This window comes from Bos grunniens, chromosome 13 (assembly GCF_055505025.1).
Source record: "Bos grunniens cultivar Pamir isolate PY7600 chromosome 13, Bosgru_T2T1.0, whole genome shotgun sequence".
Classification (NCBI taxonomy): Eukaryota; Metazoa; Chordata; class Mammalia; order Artiodactyla; family Bovidae; genus Bos; species Bos grunniens.
In genome coordinates this window covers 50,099,511-50,118,240 of record NC_141177.1, presented here as the reverse complement: position 1 = coordinate 50,118,240, position 18,730 = coordinate 50,099,511, and the positions used below count along the sequence as shown (strand labels likewise).

At 43.3% G+C, this 18,730-nt stretch overlaps 1 protein-coding gene across 47 annotated transcripts in view; it reads left to right on the top strand.

Annotated features, from left to right (window-relative positions):
* Positions 1-2,079: 2,079 nt before the first annotated feature.
* Positions 2,080-18,730, top strand: part of ARHGAP12 (Rho GTPase activating protein 12) — a 118,167-nt gene continuing 101,516 nt past the window's right edge. For 21 of the 47 annotated variants that reach the window (XM_086334098.1, XM_086334087.1, XM_086334093.1 and 18 more), the window contains exon 1: positions 2,080-2,222. The gene's annotated coding sequence lies outside the window, so the exon portion shown is untranslated. Of the gene's footprint in view, positions 2,228-11,584; positions 17,562-18,730 lie in introns of those variants that run through there. The other 26 variants (XM_086334100.1, XM_086334089.1, XM_086334094.1 and 23 more) reach the window with 3 other exon arrangements.

Here is an 18,730-nt window from a genome sequence, read left to right as displayed (position 1 = left end):
ATAAGGAAGAAAGGACAAATTTATTCAGCAATTTAGAGTACGTTTTCACTCAAAAATACATTCAACAGAAATTTACTGTACATCTACTGCATGCCAAGTGCTTTTAGGCTTTTGGAGCTATCTACCTAAACAAATCAGACTCAAATCTCTGCCTCTGTGGAGCTTACATTTTGGAACTCTATGCTATTTCTTAAGACACAAGTTAAATGTCAATATCCTGAAAATGATCTGTTGAGATCCTGGGCACAGGCACCAGACGTATGCTACCAGTGTTATTTAAAACCGACTAGAGGCAATGTTGCATATGATTTCATAGCTTTCCATCAGGTCCTTTTAAACAACACACTTGGGCGAGAGCTCTTTTTATCTGACTCCATCTGCTGTTGGTAGTGATCAGCATACTGTGGGCACTGTTGTAGCATCTGAGATTAGGTTGTGAAATAGGAAGTGGAGTTATGTGCAGATCAGCAAGTGTGTGCAAACTGTTTAGTTCTATCTGAAGCTGAAACCACGGGTGTCCAACTCAGGCTTGGGGAACACGGAAGATAAGGTTATCAGCACATGCCCATCAGGGCACAGTTTTCCTTTTGCTGTCTGTCCCTGTTTTGATTCTATAAAGAGATCCCAGGGGTTTTATGGAAAACAGTGTCAGAAGCATACACCAGCAGTACTCTTGTCTGCTGAACAAGGGCATGCAAAATATTACTTGTTAGGAAGTAAGGGAGACAGAAAGGACAAATGATGCCAAGCAAAGTGGGTGTATTGTCCAGTGGATGGTCAGAGAAAGTATGGCCTCAGGCTTGTGCATGTTTTCTTTTTCCTTTCTTGGCTGTGCTGCAGGCATGTGAGATCTTAGTTCCTGGATCAGGGATTGCTCAGAGTCTTAACCACTGGACCTCCAGGAAGTCCTTTTCTTCCTAAAAGAAGATCTTAAAACTTTAGCTCCCCCATTAGATTTAATTTTATAAGAAGTCAGTAAACTACAGTTGTTAAAAGTCTTGCCAATATCCCACTGGGTTCTTTGCAGTCACTACAGGATAACTGGGAGTTCAGCTTGTGACGGGGAAGTCAGACACAACAGCATCTTCAAGCATGATGTGAAGAATACAAAAGAGCCAGTTCCAGAGACTGGCTCTTGAATCATACCCTGACCTTTTTTCTTTTGCTTGTTTTATTAAAATTTCATCTCTGCACCATAATAGACACAACTGGTTAGTAACCAATGTTTTCTGCAGTCCGAATACATAGCAGTGATTTTTCTGTCCTTGAATCTTAGAAGGAGGCTTTGGACTCGCCAACATGCTCCTTTCACAGTTGAGGTCGAGAAGGGCGAAGTGACAATGGCATGAGCCAGGTCTCTCTCCCGATTCCCAGTTCAGCAGAACTCCCTCCACAGGCTCCCCAGGGAAACCTGTTATGCCTCCGACTTCCAGATTCCGTGCTGTCATCCTGCAAGCGCTGCAAGCTGGGGTGACTTTGGGCAATGACATCGTGGCCCTCACGGGGTTTGCACATGGCAGAAGCCTCCCTGGAGCCGCCCGCCCGCCCGCCCGCGGAGTGTGCGCGCTGTTTTCGCACTCTGCCGGATGGTCTCGGCGAAGGTCCGGGACCGGGTTGTGGACCAGGGTCTCCAGAGTTCCCTTCCGTCAGGTGAGGTCGCGAGGGGACTTCCTCCGATTTCTGGGCCCGGAAAGGCTGACCCTCGCCCGGCAGCGCTCCTAGCCGCACGAGAAAGGGGACAGACGGGCCCACGCCCCCTTCTCCCCTGGGCCCCACTCCTGCCACCCCAGGGCTCGGGCCGTTTTCCTTCTGCCCTTCCCTCGTTTTCCCCACCGGCATCTCCTCAACTTTTCCCACTTGGTGTTTAAAGGCGCCACCGCCCCCCTCCCTCGGCGAGCAGCTCGCGCGCCTGGTGCGATCCTCGGCCCCTCCCCCCGCCTCTCCCCTCCTCCTCCCGGATCCACGCCGCCCGCTCCCCTGGCGCCCGCCCGGCGGTCACGTGCGCCGCGCCCCGCCCCGTCACGTGGCCCCGCCCCGCCCCGCCCCCGCGCCGGCGCGCTCCGACGTGCCCTGGAACTCACCCGCCCCGGGAGAGCCGCCTGCGGGGACGCGCCGGCCGCGGCCGCCGCTGAGTGAGCGCCCTTCAGGTTCGTCTGGGCGCCCCGCCGCCGCCAAGCAGGGCCAGGAGGGAGCCGCCCCCCCGCGAAGCCGCCGGGCCCTCGGTGAGGTTGGTGAGGAGAGGGGAGCCCGGGCGGAGGGCAGGTCGGGGCGGCGCTGCACAAAGGCGCCCGGGGCCGGGGCTGCGGGGCCGGGGGAGGCGTGTGCTGGCGCGCGGCGACGCCGGGGTGCGCGAGGTGCGGCCGGCGGGGTCCGGGCGCCGGGCGGGCGCGGGGCGCCGGGCCGCTGCCTGCCGCTCGGCCGACGTGGGCGACGGGGTTTTAAATGGCTGGAAGTTGTGGCTCCTCTGCCCCCCGGGTTTCCTGACTTCCTGTGAGAGGGCAGTGCCCGCCGCCCCGCCCCGCCCCCAGGAAGGAGGGTGGCGGGCTGTGTGTGTGTGTGTGTGTGTAAAAGGCTGGTGGTGCCGCCCTCCTTTCTGGCCTCCCGCCGGCGGCGAGCCCGCTCCTCAACTGCTGCAGGGGGTGCAACCCCCGCCCGCCCAGCAGCCCCGGGAACCGATCTGGGGCTCCTCGAAGGCTATTGATCCCCCCAGACTGGGCATGGGGACTTCTGAAGCTTCTAGAGGTGCCCCGCCCCTGCTCAGTGGGCATCTGCTTCTTTCTAGCCCTTCTGCGAGGATTCTCCTCCACCGTTCTTAATTTCAGAGCACCCTCTGTGCTCTTCTCAGGTGTGTGTGAGTGTGTGTGTGTGTGGATTGTCTTCTAAGGATGACTGTCCTTGACGTGTGGCGTCTGAAGTTACCGCAGACCCTTTGACACGAAAAGGCCACAGGGTCATTCTCGAGGCGTGGTGATGTTTTCCTCCTGACGGCAGTCGCCGTTTTTCAGGCACTTGGGAAGGCGAGCATGTCCAAAGCATGGCTGTATGAAAGTTCTGATGTGTCTCCAAGTGAAGTATTTGTTCTCGGGACAGGTTGTTAACATTCGTGTTGCTTTTTGGTTAATTAGAACATGGGAGGTAATTAAAAGAAAAGATTTGTTTACGTTATTTTGAGCTGTGCTGGGTCTTCGTTTGCTGTGCGCAGGCTTTTTCTCTAGTTGCCGGAAGCACGGGCAACCGTTCGTTGTGGTGAGTGGTCTTCTCTTTGCTGTGGCTTCTCTTGTGTCCTCTGGGCTCTAGAGTGCGGGCTTTGGTAGTTGGGGCAGGTAGTTGTGTCTCAAGGGCTTAGTTGCTCCGCGGCCTGTAGGATCTTCTGGGACTAGGGATCGAACCCGTGTCACCTGTATTGCAAGGCGGATTCTTACCCACCAGACCTCCAGAGAAGCCCCGGTGGTGGATTTTTTGGAACATTGAGGTATGTGTTCCTAACAGGAGGTGAATACGGGGAGGAAGGAAGGAACTTTGAATGAAGAGTCCACTCGGGTTCTGATTAAGATTCTGCCGCTCAACTTGTGAAGGTGAGACCTTGGAAGACTCTGAATGTTACAGTGAAGGGTGGCTCAAAAACGTCCAGCTCCTGGCCGCGCCTCTTTCATACCCAGACGCTGGGAAATGGTGGCCTGGAGGTGGATCTATATCCAGTGTTCCTTACCTGATCCGCAGGAGGGTGCCTGACAGGACAGGATGTCTTTTGTGTTATCTTTTGGTCGGAGTAGATGGTCTGGCTGCTGGGGCCAGTATTTATCTCTTTCTCTCTGTTTTAGACAATGCCTTGGAAATGTTTCTGAGCAGAGTTTGGCTTGACTCAGCCTCTAAAGATTTGACCCTGAGTGGGGCAACTGGAAGAACCTGAGGAGCTGGGCATGTCGGTGTGACCCCTGGTTGTAGGATGCTCTGCTGCTCTGGAAAGGGACTCTCTGGGGAAAATGAGTTAAATGAAGTCTAATGTACCATATTGCACGTGCATGCCCCAGTATGGGGTGGTAAGTTTCTGTTCCTACTTTATGGAGGACAGAAGTTGGAGAAGATTGCTAACGCACTGATTCTTGTGATGTGATGTGATGCCATCTGTAGAGTGGTTGTCCATATATAGTCAATATTTTACGTATCTTTAGTTTTTTTTTTTTTTACATACTACACTAGTTGTGAGGCACAAGTGAAAATACGTAAATACTGCAGAAAAAACAGTGTATTATTTGTAGTCAACCATTTGGCAGTTCTTTCATTAATAAGAAAGTATCTGCAGAGTGCTTTTTTTACTAGGTTGACAGAAAATGTGTTTTACGAATGTAAAGTGCTTCAAGTGATGCAGTTGACAATTCTGAGAATAAAAGGGTAACAAACAGTTTAAGTTAATTAAGACAGTGACTACGATGCTGTGTAAAATTACTAAGTGGTAGCTTCCCTGATGGCTCAGCTGGTAAAGAATCTGCCTGCAATGTGGGAGACCTGGGTTTGATCCCTGGATTGGGAAGATCCCCTGGAGAAGGGAACGGCTACCCACTCCAGTATTCTGGCCTGGAGAATTCCACGGACTGTGTAGTCCAAAGGGTTGCAAAGAATCAGACGTGACTGAGCGACTTTCACACTCACACACTCATTTTTGCGTATATGAGAAAACTGGTGCTAGGAAAAAGCAGTTTAAGGTAAATCTGCCTAAAGTGGACATTACAGTTTTGTAGTAGTGAGAGAGAAGAGTGAAATTAAACTTTTATCTTATATGGAATAGTTTTAGTTGTACTTGCAAACATGCATTGTTTTGTTGAATGAATCAAAAGTGAAAAGGCACGATGGTACCACATAGCATCATTGTGCTTCAAAATCATGCTCTTTTGAGGAACCAATTGGGCCGCTATCTTTGTGGTTTCTTTAATTGTTAACTGTTCTAATTGTGCCACATCCTCATTTTTGGATGGCTTTGCAGTGATTCAGCCATTTTCCTGTTTTATTGACTTAATATTTTGCAGTTTCAGTGTGCAGTTGACCAGTTTTTTAATTGAACTGAACTACCAGATCATGATCTCTCTAAGCACCTCTTGCCTTGATAATCTAGTGCTTCTCAAATTTTAGTGTTTGTGGGAATCACCTGGACTTCTTAAGCCCCATGTAATACCAGTGCTGCCAGGACCTCACACTAGTGCTGTCACGTGGAAATGTGATGCCAGTCACCTTTGTAATTCTCAAGTGTTTAGTACTCACACAATAAGTAAGGAAGTTACAAAGAAGCCATGAGATAAATCTTATTATCATTTTGTCTGTGTGACAGCTTCAGACTCCCATGTGTGTTTTACACTTAGAGCACGCCTCAGTTTAGGTTAGCCACAAGTTACATGCTCAGTAGGCACATTCGCTTAGCAGTGGCTGCTGTGTTGAACAGTGGTGGTTCTGGAGTCTGCAGTCTAAATCACTGCTGTTCTAAGTGAGCTTTCAGATTGACTGCATCAGCAACCCTTGGGAACTTGTTAGAAATGCACATTTTTGGGCCCCACCTCAAACCTGCTCTCATTGGAATATCTGGGATTTCATTAATCTACAGCATATGACTATAGAATGTGTATGTGGTGTTTTGGATATGATCACATAACAGGAAAAATTCATTAGGGGAAAATTAAGGAATATGGTCATTATTGTCAGTATTGGTTCATGGAGTGTGATGAATATACTGTACTAATGTAAGATGTTTGCAGTCGGGGGAACAGTGTACAGGGTATATGGGAACTCTGTACTATCTTTGCAGTAAATCTGTGAAGCTAAAACTCATCTAAAAGAACGTGTTTTTAGTTGTTGTTGTTTCCACACCGTGTGGCATGTGGAATCTTAGTTCCCAGACCCGGTGTTGAACCCGTGCCCCCTGCAGTGGACGCTCAGAGTCTTAACCACTGGCCCATCAGGGAAGTCCCAAGAATGTTTTTTTTTTAAAGCAGCTCTCCAGGTGATGCCGTCTTTCACTAAAAGTGAGACGCAGTGATCTGGATCACTAATATGACCTGCCCTACTACAGCTTGGGTGGCAGGATGGAGGCTACTATTAGGTCTCCTAGGGTAATAATAGTATTTTAGTATTAAGAACTAAAACTTACAAAGCACTTAACATGTGCTAGGGATTATACCAAGTCCTTTGCGCATATTCACTTGTTTAACTTTCACAATATGTGATATATACTATTAATCAGCTCCCTTTCACAAATGGAAAAAACGCTGAGGCTCAGAGAGGTTGGGTGCCTTGTCTGAGGTTACATAGCTAGCTAGAGGCAGAAACAGGGACATTTGACAAGGTGCTCATTTTAAAAGCAATCAGTTCAGTTGTGAGTGTTCTCTTTGAGTAAGTGCTAATTAATGTGAGTGTTCTGTATCATGCATTCCAGTTTACAAAGTACTTTTTCTCTTTCCATTTTCCTAAGGATCTTTTGAGGTATGTATTGCTTCTTTAGTTTTATAGATAGTTCAGGTGCTGAGGGCCTGTGAGTTGCTAAATGGCAAGCCCTGATTTAAATTTCAGCCCTTCAACCCTGAGTCCTGTGCTCCTTCACCACTGGAGAATTCAAACTGTTAATACGTTTTGAAGTTAGAGCAGTGTCTTTAAAAGTTAAGCTGAAAATTGCCTGTATGTTGCTGTGTATTACTAGTTTGTTTTAAAAAATAGTTTTATTGAGTTAAAATATACATACACTAAAATAAAAGTCAACAATAAAACGGCGTGAGCAGCGACATTGCTTAGCATTGTTCTGAGCAAAACAAGCCAGACATTGATGGTTATATACTGTATATGGTTGGTGCTTTTCTGTCTCCGTTTGGTTTCCTTGAGGAAGCTGTGATTAATGCGATGCTTTTTTATCATGCTTTATAGTTTACTAAGTACTTTTTCATGTTTTCTCTACCCATTCTCACAGGGATCTTCTGAAGTTTGTGTCGTTTCCTGTTTTACAGAAGGTTGAACCACAGTTGGTTTAGGCATTCACCACTTGATAGGCCTCTGGGTCATTTCCAGTTTCTGGCTGTTATGAATAAAGCTGTTACGGATGTTCATGTAAGGCCTTTGCAAGGACTTATGCTTTCATTTTTCTTGGATACATACCTAGAAGAGGAATTTCTAGATCATATATTAAATGTATGTTTAACTAAGAAATTGCCAAAGTGCTTTCCATGGTAGCGGTACTACTCTGCATTACCACCAGCAGTGAATGAGAGTTCCCAGTTGCTGGTATCCTTGTCCTGCAAAATATCCTTAATGTGTATTTAAAGCCATTCTGGTAGGGGCGTAGTGATACCTGGTGTGGTTTTTTTTTCTTAATATTTATTTATTTTTGGCTGCTTCAGTGTTAGTTGTGGCAGGCATGGTCTTTGCTTGTGTTGCACAGGCGCCACAGCCCTGGGCTCAGTAGTTGCCATGCACCGGTCCTCTAGTTGAGGCTCTCAGGCTTAGTTGTCTGGTGGCACGTGGTATCTTAGTTTTCCCACCAGGGATTGAACCCGAGTCCCCTGCATTGGAAAGCAGATTCTTAACTACTTGACCTCCAGGGAAGTCCCTGATATCTGGTGGTTTTAATTTGCCTTATTAGAGTTTTGTTTAACAGCTTTATTGAGGTATAATTGCTGTAAAATAAACTGGACATATTTTAAGTGTGCATTTTGATGAGTTTTGACATAGGAGTAGGCCTGTAAAATCATCACCATTTTCAGGATAGCAGACATACCCATCTCTCACCTCCTAATTTCCTTAAGCCCAAAGGTAATTCATTGCTTTTGTTCCCTGGTAACTATTTCTGTGTGTTTCTGATCTGCTTTCTGTCACTGTTTATTACTTTGTATTTTCTAGAATGTTATGTAGGTGTAATCATAGAGTATGTGCTCTTTCTTGTCTGGATTTTTTTCACTCAACAAAATTATCTTGAGATTCATCCAGTTTGTTGTGTATATCAGCATTTTGTTCCTTTTTATTATTGATTGATATCCCATCGTGTGGATATTACACAGTTACTTTATGTGGTCACCTGTTGGTGGTCATTGGGTTGCTTCCATTTAGGTGCTGTTACAAATAAACCACTGTATACATTCGTGGACAGGTCTTTATATGGACTTGTGTTTTTATCTTCTTTGGTAAATACCAAGGAGTAGAATCCCTGGGTCGTATGGTTGGTGTATATTTCAAGGTTTTAAGAATCTGCCCAACTTTTCCCAAAGTAGTTGTACTGTTCTACATCCCCACCAGCAGTATGTCAGAATTCTGGTTGCTCCACATTCTCAGAAATACTGGTATGGTCAGCCTTTTAATTTTAGTCATTCCAGTAGGTGTGTGATGTTATTTGTGTTTTTAATTTGCATTTTCCTAAGGACTAAAGACTTCGGGCATCTTTTCATGGACTTCTTTACCATCTATAAATCCTCCTCCTTGGATATGAATACTTGTCCATTCCTATCTTTTGCCCCTTTTTTATTGGGTATTTGTCTTCTTGACTTCTACAGTTTTTGTGTATTCTATGTATGAGTTCTTTGTTGGAGATAAGTTTGTGTCTGAGATATTTGTGACTATGTTCATAAGGGATATTGGTCTGTAGTTTTTCTCTTTTATAACTTCTTTTTCTGGTTTTGGCATGAAGACACGCTGACTTCATAGAATGAGTTGGGATGTGTTCTCCGTCTGTTTCAATTTTCTGTAAGAAGTTTGTTTAGAGTTGGTATTGTTTTCCTTACACTTTGGTAAAATTCACCAGTGGAGCCATCTTGGCCAGGAGTTTTCTTTGTGGGAAGATTTTTATAGACAGATTCAGTTTATTTAATAAACATAGAATGATTTAGGTTATCTGTTTCTTAAGCAAGCTTTAGTAATTTGTCAAAGACATGTATCTGGTTCATCTAAATTGATGAATTTATTAGCATAAAGCTGTTTATAATGTTCTCTTATTTTCCTTTTAATGTCTTTAAGATCTATAATTATATCCCTTGTTTCATTCTTAATGCTGGCTATTTGTGTTTTTTCTCTTTAGTCCTTGGTCAATTTGGCTAGAGGATTGTCAGTATTACTGATCTTTTTTGAAGAACCAGCTTCTGGTTTTCATTGATTTCCTCTAACATTTTTCTGTTTTCTCGTTTACTGATTTCTGCTCTGATCTTTATCATGTCCTTTCTTCTGCTTGCTTTGGGTTTAATTTGCTCTTCTTTAGTTTCTTAGAGTGCAAGCTTACATCACTGATGTGAGACATTTTTCTTTTCTGATTGTTGGCATTTGGTATATAAATTTTCTCTGAGCACTGCTATGGCTGCATCCCACAAACTCTGAGATGTCACCTTTTCATTTTCACCCAATTCATATCTCTTATTTGATTTCTTGTTCGACCTGTGGTTTATTTAGAAGTATGTTGTTGTGGAGTTTTCAGAGTATATTATTTATGTTATTCCAGTCCTTACAGATTTATTAAGATTTGTTTCATGGACTAGAATATAGTCAACAGAACATGTGTGTTTATAAGAAACTACTGAACTAGCTGTACCATTTAGCATTCCCACTAGTACTGAATGTGTGTCCAGTTGTTGGTATCTTTGTCAGCCCTTGATATTGTCTTTGTTTTAAAAAAATAACTTTATTCTAATTGGTGGGTAGTATTACCTTGTTTTGATTTTAGTTTGCATAATTGGTTTTCTAAGGTTTTGTAAAACAATTTAAATTTGAATGAGAAGAGTCATGTTTTTTGTTTTTCCTTCCAGTAGAGGACAGGAACTTGGAAGGCAGCAGTCCCTAACCTTTTGGGCATGAGGAGTTGGTTTCATGGAAGACAGCTTTTCCACAGACCTGAGCAGGGTGGTGGGGGCGGTGGTGTTCAGGCAGCAGCCTGAGCGATGGGAGCGGCTGGGCTGCACACCGGCTCCCGTCTGCGGCCTGGGCATTGGCAGCAGCAGCAGTTCATCACTGTCTGTGCTACAGAAGTGCTACTTTTCAGTTTTCTAAAAGGGTGAATGTTTATTTGCCTTTCAGTCTTTACTTTTTAAGAGGATTGAAAGCTGTGTGAGGATTGAAGTGATTTTTATAGTTTTGGGGTAGACTTGTATAAACTGATTTAAATTATATTCTCCATTTTACATTCCCACCAGCAGGGCACATGAATTCCAGTTTCTCCACCTCCTCACCTCCTTATTTCTGTTGTTATTTTTACAGTAGCCACTCTCATGGATGTGGCATGGTGTCTCATTATGGCTTTGATTTGCATTTGATTTGCTTATTGGTCATGTGTGTATTTTCCTTGGAAAAATGTCTATTCAGGTCCTTTGCCTACCTGACTCTGTTTATTGCAATTTATTTTGAAGTAGATTGGCATAATTTAACCTTTATAATGAGTACTTTTTTCTTTTTTTTTTTAAAGTAAGTTATTGATGCCTGACTAGACCTTTGCAATGACCCTACCATAATAATCACTATATTTGTTTTTTTGTTTTGTGAGCTATATGTTTTTGTTTTTTAAACATGGAATTAAGTTGAATGTAAATAGTCATTTCAGAGATTAGGAGGGTAATGTGTATAGTTGCAGAGGAATATCTGAGTTGGTCAGGGTGGGGTGGCAGTTAATGCTTGGGTAACCAGTGGAGTCCTGAAGTGAATGGAGTTTTTCTTCTAAAGTGAATTATTAGAGGATTAGAGGTCTTATAAAACTTAGTAAACACCAAGTTTATGATTTTCTCTTTAATATGTAACAACGATTAGTGACGTGAACTGAGACCCTGGGCAATGAATGGGTGCTCCCCAGAGGGAAATCAAGGTGTTACAACAAGCACAGTGGGTGGGATGCCGCAGAGGCAAGATGAAAATTATGTGAACTGTAAAAATGATAATTTCTTTTTTTTTTTAAGCTAGTTAGTTAATTTGGCTACGTGGTGATTGTGGCTTGCAGGGATTGAGCCCCAGGCCATGGCAGTGAAATCCTGGGATTGTAACCACTAGGCCACTGGGGAACTCCCTTAGCTGATTATTTTAGAAAGTTCTTAGTGAAAAATTAAAATGTGGGACTCAGGTGTTCAGAATCTAGGAGGAAGAATCCATAGACTGGAGTGCATGTAGAAGGGAGTGAGAGCTGAAAAATGTGGAAGCCGAATGTTGATCATAGTTCAGTTCAGCCGCTCAGTCGTGTCTGACTCTGCGACCCCATGAATCGCAGCACGCCAGGCCTCCCTGTCCATCACCAACTCCCGGAGTTCACCCAAACTCATGTCCATTGAGTCGGTGATGCCATCCAACCATCTCATCCTCTGTCGTCCCCTTCTGCCACCCTCAATCTTTCCCAGCATCAGGGTCTTTTCAGAAGAGTCAGCTCTTCGCATGAGGTGGCCAAAGTATTGGAATTTCAGCTTCAACATCAGTCCGTCCAATGAACACCCAGGACTGATCTCCTTTAGGATGGACTGATTGGATCTCCTTGCAGTCCAAGGGACTCTCAAGAGTCTTCTCCAACACCACAGCTCAAAAGCATCAATTCTTCTGTGCTCAGCTTTCTTTATAGTTCAACTCTCACATCCATACATAACCACTGGAAAAACCATAGCCTTGACTAGACGGATCTTTGTTGGTAAAGTAATATCTCTGCTTTTTAATATGCTGTCTAGGCTGGTCATAGAGGAGTGATTTTAAAGGTTCATGGGAAGCTACTATTGTATAGTTAGCGTTTGGTGACATAGACTACGAAGGAAAAGGAAGTTTAACCTGTTGCCTCAAGCAAATATTCCTTTTGTTTTTTAGTCTTTTTAATAATTGAGTTTTTTTACCTTTAGACTATCCCTCGTGGTAGCCTATGTCATCCCATTAAAATTCTTCGTGTGTGAGTGAATCTGAAAGGATTAAAAGCCAGTTTAATGGTTTTTAATATGAAAGGGCTTGATCAGGACTGTTCAGTAGAGTACTGAATTTACAAATTTTTTGGGAATACAGTAGGCTCCTCATTTTCTGCTCTGTCATTTGGGTCAGTATTTATATTTCCATGTATAAGATGAGGTCACTTTAGAGTGGACCCAGAGCTATAACAACCACTGATAATGGAGAACTCGTAGTACCTCTTAAATGTAATTTGTGTTTTGATGAGAAAAGCATTGTATGAAAGTAAACAAGAGATGGAATGTAAGTTTATTTAAAGTGGGGCAGCATAATGTAAGATATGTTCATAGGAATGTCAAGTACGCATGATACCACTTTTAGTTTGAGTTACAGTTTAAGAAGACAGTTCTCTAATGATAGGAAGCATTGAAATCAAGCACATAAAAGCCAGGTTGGGAGAATGTGTCACTACAGGCTCCAAGCTCATCTTGTATATTTCCTGCCCCAGCCCTTGAATCAGTTATTTCTCCAAAAAGCCTTGGTCCTTTTATTTGAAGAATGGTATTAGAGACCTGTGTGTGAGTGCTGTGTGTGCTTGTTGCTGCTAAGGTGTCATTTCTTCTGACAGCAGGATTCATGTGTGGTGTACTAAGCATATAGCCATATATCTGTAATACTTGTTTGTGCAATCTGAATCTGTGGTAAACAAAGTGAGTTCACATTTCTGTTTCCAGGTCTAATCCGTTATCGCAGAATCATTCTAGCTTCCTCCCTTGCGTGTCTATAAATTCCAACATTGGGAAACTTGGTTCCCACCATCTACATTCTCTATACTTAATTTTTCAATTCCAGTGTGTGTATGCGCGTAGCAGTATCAGAATTTTTAGTTCATACTCCCACAGGAGATGTTTATGTGTTAGTTATATGCAGTTCCTTTGTGTTCTTATAAACTTGACTTATTTCCACAGTAAGTGACGTCAGCCTCTGCCGCCATTCCTGCTCTGTTCGGTGAGGTCATTCCATCCGTGTGTAATACTGCTTGACCATCGAGTCACATCTGCTTCCCTGCTGGGATCCCCTCAACCTCCTAAATGATTATTTAGAATTTGAAAACATTGGAGTACATGCTTGTGTTGTAAAGATGAATGGGTTTTGACAAGTGCATAACGTATTGTGTACACCATTACAGCATCATACAGAATAGTTTATTGACCTGAAGGAATCCGCAGTGCTTCACCTGTGGAACCCTCCCTCCCTGCCTCCCACCCCTAGCAATCACCGTCTCTGTGGTTTTGACTTTTCCAGACTGCCACACGATAGAATCATTCTATATGTTGCCTCTTCTGTCTATATATTTTTCTTTCACTTAACAAAATAAATCTGAGACTCACTTCTATCTTCATAGCTCAATAGCTCTTTTCTTTTTATTACTGAATAGTAATGAAAGGTCCATCTAGTCAAGGCTATGGTTTTTCCTGTGGTCATGTATGAATGTGAGAGCTGGACTGTGAAGAAAGCTGAGCGCAGAAGAATTGATGCTTTTGAACTGGGGTGTTGGAGAAGACTCTTGAGAGTCCCTTGGACTGCAAGGAGATCCAACCAGTCCATTCTGAAGGAGATCAGCCGTGTGTGTTCATTGGAAGGACTAATGTTGAAGCTGAAACTCCAATACTTTGGCCACCTCATGCAAAGAGCTGACTCTTCTGAAAAGACCCTGATGCTGGGAAAGATTGAGGGTGGCAGGAGAAGGGGACGACAGAGGATGAGATGGTTGGATGGCATCACCGACTCAATGGACATGAGTTTGGGTGAACTCCGGGAGTTGGTGATGGACAGGGAGGACTGGCGTGCTGTGGTTCATGGGGTCGCAAAGAGTCGGACACAACTGAGCGACTGAACTGACTGACTGAATAGTATTGTTTGGCTGTCTCACAGTCTATCCTTTCACCTTTTGAAAGACATTTTGATTGCTTCCAGTTTTGGGCAGCTGCTCTGAATATTTGCATGCAGGGCTTTTTGTAGAAATAAGATTTCGTATCATCAACCTTGTTGCTAGATTGTATGGTAAGACAACATTCACTTGTGTAGAAACTATTAAATGACTTCCAAACTGCCTCCACCATTTTGCATCCCCACTAGCAGTGAGTGAAAGTTCCCATTGCTCTACATCCTTATCAGCATTTGGTGGTGTCAGTCTTTGGGATTTTAGCCATTCTAATAGTGGTACAGTGATATCTCATTGTTTCAGTTTGTTCCGTTTTCATTCCAGTCCCAAAGAAAGGCAATGCCAAAGAATGCTCAATCTACAGCACAGTTGCACTCATTTCACACGCTAGTAAAGTCATGCTCAAAATTCTCTAAGCCAGGCTTCAGCAATACGTGAACTGTGAACTTCCAGATGTTCAAGCTGGTTTTAGAAAAGGCAGAGGAACCACAGATCAAATTGCCAACATCCCTGGATCATTGAAAAAGCAAGAGAGTTCCAGAAAAACATTTATTTCTGCTTTATTGACTATGCCAAAGCCTTTGACTGTGTGGATCACAATAAACTGTGGAAAATTCTAAAAGAGATGGGAATACCAGACCACCTGACCTGCCTCTTGAGAAACCTATATGCAGGTCAGGAAGCACCAGTTAGAACTGGACATGGAACAACAGACTGGTTCCAAATAGGAAAAGGAGCACGTCAAGGCTGTATATTGTCACCCTGCTTATTTAACTTATATGCAGAGTACATCATGAGAAACGCTGGACTGGAAGAAACACAAGCTGGAATCAAGATTGCTGGGAGAAATATCAATAACCTCAGATATGCAGATAACACCACCCTTATGGCAGAAAGTGAAGAGGAACTAAAAAGCCTCTTGCTGAAAGTGAAAGAGGAGAGTGAAAAAGTTGGCTTAAAGCTCAACATTCAGAAAACGAAGATCATGGCATCTGGTCCCATCACTTCATAGGAAATAGATGGGGAAACAGTGGGAACAGTGTCAGACTTTATTTTTGTGGGCTCCAAAATCACTGCAGATGGTGACTGCAGCCATGAAATTAAAAGACGCTTACTCCTTGGAAGGAAAGTTATGACCAACCTAGATAGCATATTCAAAAGCAGAGACATTACTTTGCCAACAAAGGTCTGTCTAGTCAAGGCTATGGTTTTTCCAGTGGTCATGTATTGATGTGAGAGTTGGACTGTGAAGAAAGCTGAGTGCCGAAGAATTGATGCTTTTGAACTGTGGTGTTGGAGAAGACTCTTGAGAGTCCCTTGGACTGCAAGGAGATCCAACCAGTCCATTCTGAAGGAGATCAGCCCTGGGATTTCTTTGGAAGGAATGATGCTAAAGCTGAAACTCCAGTACTTTGGCCACCTCATGCGAAGAGTTGACTCATTGGAAAAGACTGATGCTGGGAGGGATTGGGGGCAGGAGGAGAAGGGAATGACAGAGGATGAGATGGCTGGATGGCATCACTGACTGGATGGACGTGAGTCTGAGTGAACTCCGGGAGTTGGTGATGGACAGGGAGGCCTGGCGTGCTGCAATTCATGGGGTTGCAAAGAGTCGGACACGACTGAGCGACTGAACTGAACTGAATGACACAAAGTTGAGTATTTTTTCATGTGCTTATATTCTTTCATGATGTGTCTTTTCAGATTGTTTTCCATTAAAAAAGTTGGTTCTTTTGTTGAGTTTTAAGAGTTCTCTGTGTGTTCTGGATAAAAGCCCTTCATCAGACATCTATTTTACAGATATTTTCTCCTTGTCTCTGGTTCATGTTTTCATTTTCTGTATCTTTCACAAAGCAGGAATTTGTAATTTTAAGAAGGTCCTCTTTAATTTTCTCTTTCATGAATTATGCATTTGGAGGTGCATTTGAAAATTCATCATCAAACCCAAGGTCATATTACTTCCTTTTAAAATTGGAATATTTTTGAGACTTCCCTCCTCTTCCAGTGGTTAAGAATCTGCCTTGCAATGCAGGGGTCAGGGGCTCAATTCCTGGTTGGGGAACTGAGATCCCACTTACCACAGAGCAGCCAAACCTGAGCCCTGCAATTTAGAGAGTCCATGCCCAGCAATGGCAAGGTCCTGTATGATGCATCAAAGATCTGTGCTGCAACTACGACCCAAATCAGCCAAATAAATGAATATCTAAAAAATAAATTGGAATATTTTCGCACTCTCATAACAATCCAAGAAAAATTCTTAGGTCCCCCTCTTTTCTGACTAAAGGAGGACTTCCTGGCATAGATCTTTCTGAAATACTACATGCAAGTATCACTTTTATTAAAAGATGCTTGCTTTCTGAAATACTTCTTTTGTTGTTTCCTCTTTTTGTATTTAAATCTGGTTTTGAATTTCCTTTATCAGTTTATGCTTGACTGTGTTTTCTATTGCTTTCCAGTTAACTGATTATTTCCTGTATCCCTCCTATTTTTACTGTTTCTTTTTTTTTTAACTTTTTTTTTTTTTTTTTTTTACTGTTTCTTTATGACCAGAATAGTTTATGACAACGAATCAGTATATTTTGCTTGTCTTCTTTAGGCCTAAAGAAATACCTTATATCCTATACATTTTTATTCTTGGAAAACAGGGATTGCACATTCAGAAGAAACCTTAGTATCCCTATCATGGCCTATAGTTTCTTGTTAAGTGAATGATCTAGAGAACTATTCGGTGAAATACTTTCTTATTCTGGAACTTATGCTGGAGTTGTTTTAAACTTTTTTGTTGTGCTCATTAAGGTCTATTTGATTTCTTTAGTAGAGGCCTATTCAGGGAGTGTTAAACAAGTACTTGTAAAGCTGCTGGAGGACTTCATGTCAAGAATTGGTACTTAAATTGTGATATTTTTAAGTGGATTGATACATATGTGAGGCTGTATTAGGATTTTGTTGTTCATGGTATTAAAATTGTTAAATATTTAGTACATATATGTATCAAACTTAAATTTGGATATTTGGTCTTAAATTTGGTCATTAATTATGGATACATTTGTCACAGTCCTCTTGAGACTTTGTTTACTTGTTTACTTCCTGTTGTACCAGGTAATGATCTCATTCTGTGAGATGTAGTTGATTAAAGCAGATGTCCAGGGGGAGGAAGATAGCATTTGCTGAGCTGTGTAATTTGTGCTCGGAAAGAAATGAGAAAAATTGTAGACAGAAAGGAGGAGGCCATTAAGAGTTTAAAATAGCAAGGTAGAAATGTATCTGATTTGGTGGGGAGCGAAGTAAAAGCTCTAAACAGTTGTGTGTCTGTTCTTATTGAAATAGCAGAAGGTCCATGGGTAAGAAGTGCTTCATGCCGCAAAGAGAAGCAGTGGTTGTTACTGGACAGTAGACATGCAGAGCTCTATCCTAATGGTTGGGTTCTTAGTAGTTGTGTGTGTGTGTGTGATGAAAAAGGGGAGAGGAGTGTGGTGATGGATGTTGAACATATTTCAGTAAGTGGAGTGTTGTGTTTAAGAGGGTGATGGTGTTAAATGAGTAAGGATGCTAACCAAAATACTTGAGAGGTTAAGATAGCAGGATAAACAGTAGTATGTAATAGGGCTTCCCAGGTGGCTCAGTGGAAAGGAATCTGCCTCCGGTGCAGGAGATGGGAGTTCAGTCCCTGGGTCAGGAAGATCCCCTGGAGGAGGAAATGACAGCTCACTCCAGTATTCTTGCCTGGCACATCCCATGGACAGAGGAGCCTGGTGGCCTATAGTCGGTAGGTTGCAAAGAGTTGGACCCAACTTAGGGACTAAACAACAGCAACAAGTAACCTAAAGGGAAAGGAATTTGAAAAAGAATATGTGTGTGTGTGTGTGTAACTGAATCTCTGTGCTGTACACCTGAAACTTGCACTATATTGTAAATCAACTATGATTCAATACAAAATAAAAAAGAATCCATAGTTTGGGGAATAGAGGAAGAAGCAAACCAAAATTAAAACCATAAACATCTGTTTTAATACAGCTTACGTTTTTAAATAAAAATAGGAGCATGAGTTATCCATGTATTTGCAGATCAGTTGCCCTTAGATCTCAGTTTTTAGAGTGTGTGTGTGCTGTGTGGTGGCATACTGTTGTTCAGTGGCAAAGTTGTGTCTGACTCTTTGTGGCCTGCTAGGTCCCTCTGTCCATGGGATTTCCCAGGCAAGAATACTGGAGTGGGTTGCCATTTCCTATTCCAGGGGAAGTATTTTAGAGCCATCCCACAATTTTATTTGTACATATAGTTTTTAATAGGGCTTTTCTCTTCATATTTGTTATGTCCAACTTTTCTTAGACCTTGGATTGCAATATATAATTCCTGCGATATGACTTTCTAGAAGTTTATTATTTTAGTCGTCTCAGGGGCTTCCCACTTCACCCCTCACCCCTATTCCCTTGTAGCTCAGTTGGTAAAAAATCTGCCTGCGGTGCAGGAGACCCAGGTTCAATCCCTGGGTTGGGAAGATCCCCTGGAGGAGGAGATGACAACCCACTCCAGTATCCTTGCCTGGAAAATCTCAGGGACACAGGAGCCTGGTGAGCTGCAGTCCATGGGGTTGCAAAGAGTCCGGCATGACTGAGCAACTAACGCTTGCTTACTTACTGTCTCAGTTCCTGTTATTCGCCTCCTCTCCCTCGCGCCCCCCCGCCCCGTGCCCTCTGGCTCCTGTCACCTGCCTTGTGTCTACCTACCTGTTCTGTCTGCGGTCTTTGAACTGCTTCTCCATCTTCCTCCACCCTGCAGTTCTCATTTCCTTTACAGTAATGAAAGCTTGAGTCTGGGCGTCCCATGCTGAGTGTAGTGAAACTGCCTTATGTTCTCCCTGACTCCTCCTCCTCCTTCTCCTTATCTGTGTGCGGTCAGTGGGGCAGCTGTGGTGGCAGGGCCGCCTCTCACTGCCCC